This window comes from Crocuta crocuta, unplaced genomic scaffold (genome assembly GCF_008692635.1).
Source record: "Crocuta crocuta isolate KB4526 unplaced genomic scaffold, BGI_CrCroc_1.0 scaffold514, whole genome shotgun sequence".
In the NCBI taxonomy this organism is placed as follows: Eukaryota; Metazoa; Chordata; class Mammalia; order Carnivora; family Hyaenidae; genus Crocuta; species Crocuta crocuta.
This window is the reverse complement of record NW_027527950.1, coordinates 154,133-155,803: the sequence shown is the minus strand read 5'-3', so window position 1 is coordinate 155,803 and position 1,671 is coordinate 154,133. Positions and strand designations below refer to the sequence as shown.

General features: G+C 38.7%; 1 pseudogene across 1 annotated transcript in view; it reads right to left on the bottom strand.

Moving 5' to 3' along the window:
- Window positions 1-1,154: 1,154 nt before the first annotated feature.
- Window positions 1,155-1,671, bottom strand: part of LOC144221931 (immunoglobulin heavy variable 3-48 pseudogene) — a 32,623-nt pseudogene continuing 32,106 nt past the window's right edge. Inside the window, exon 3 of the transcript XR_013332222.1 lies at window positions 1,155-1,258. The product of XR_013332222.1 is annotated as an immunoglobulin heavy variable 3-48 pseudogene (transcript). The remainder of the gene's footprint in view (window positions 1,259-1,671) is intronic.

Genomic DNA, 1,671 nt, shown 5'->3' with positions numbered 1-1,671 from the left:
GAGATTTAATCCAAAATACGTTTTTATATACCATTTTGAATGGTATGATTTTGTTATTTCTTTGCATATAATTTATACTGGTGTGTATAATCAGAGTTGTTTTTTCTTTATTTTGTATTCTGAACTTTTTCCCTTTTTTAAAAAGTAGTGCTGATATTTGTTGTGGCATAGTTACGGTTCTACAGTGCTTAAGGTCATGTATTATACAAGCAAATAACTTTTCTTCCTTCTAACTGATGTAAATGCCTTTTATTTCTTTTTTATGCCTGATTTTTCTGGGACATCTGCCAGTTGTAGGAGAGGAAGATTTTTTTCTTCTTTGCTTCTTGTTTTTTATCCTGTTCTAATAATTCAATTGACATAAGACATCTACAGGACAGAATAAATTTCATTTTATATGTGCATGAGTTTCCAAATTGTATTACATCCAGGGAATGAACAAAGGAGGCTTCATTTGTGACTTTCAGATAACACGAAATTGAATTTGTAAAGAATTAAAGCAAAGGTGTGGTTTTTGGGTAGTAATTATTCACCAGGTAACAATGTTTCTTTGCACAACTTTCTTGGCCCTAACATTCCTATTCCAATGCTAAGGATGGTTCTATCCTACGACAGAGGGATGGGAGCTTTCCTGAGGGAGGTTTCTTTCCTGCTGTCAGGGGGGAAAGGAGTGTCAAAGTGTCCTTGCACTGGCTGTTTCCCAAAGGTGTTTCATCCAAATAAGCAATGTGACGAGATGGCATATTTTGGGGTGGCATATTTTATTCTCCTTCGTGCTACCACATTGAATACTTATTCTGGGAATGATCATCCTTCCTTGACTCCAGACTTGACAGTAATGGCTTCAGTATTTGGCTGTTGACTATGGTGCCAGGTGTGGGCTTTTCATAATGGCCGTGATTATGTGAAGGTGATTTCCTTCTGTTCATTTTTTATGAGTTGTTTTTAAATGATAAAAGTTTTTATGCCATTGAGGATAGTGTAGATTCAATCATTCTCTCTATTAATGTAGGGCATCACCTTTATACATTTGTGTATGTGGGAGGATCCTTGCGTCTCAGGGATGAATCACACTAGGTTATCATGTATGGCCTCTTCAATGTACTGCTGAATTCAGTATGTTCAGATTCTGTCAAAGTATTTTGCATATATTTTCATCTAAGATATTGGCCTGTAATTTCTCTTCTTGTGGTGTTGTTAGCANCAGTGTAGACATTGATAGTGGTGCCTCTCCACTGGTTGTCTATGGCTTCCTGACCTGGATGGAGAGCAAAAACGGTGAGGTGTAGAAACAACTCTTTTCTCTCACAGGAGCATGGAGATACTGAATATCCTTGAGGGAGTGTCATGGAGCTGATGGAGATGCTGTGAGGTTTCGACAACCACAAGGGCCATTATTCATGGTCTTCCTCCTTCATAGGTATCAAAGGAAAACCTTAAAGAAGATAATAGAGACAGAATTTGCTCAAATAAATTAAATTTAGAACACTTGATATGAGTCAGTCTCCTGTGTTTGAACATTATACATTTAAAAATGATATTCGGGGCGCCTGGGTGGCTTAGTCGGTTAAGCGTCCAACTTTCGCTTAGGTCATGATCTCGCAGTTCGTGGGTTCGAGCCCCGCGTCGGGCTCTGTGCTGACTGCCGGCACAGAGCCTGGAGCCTGTTTC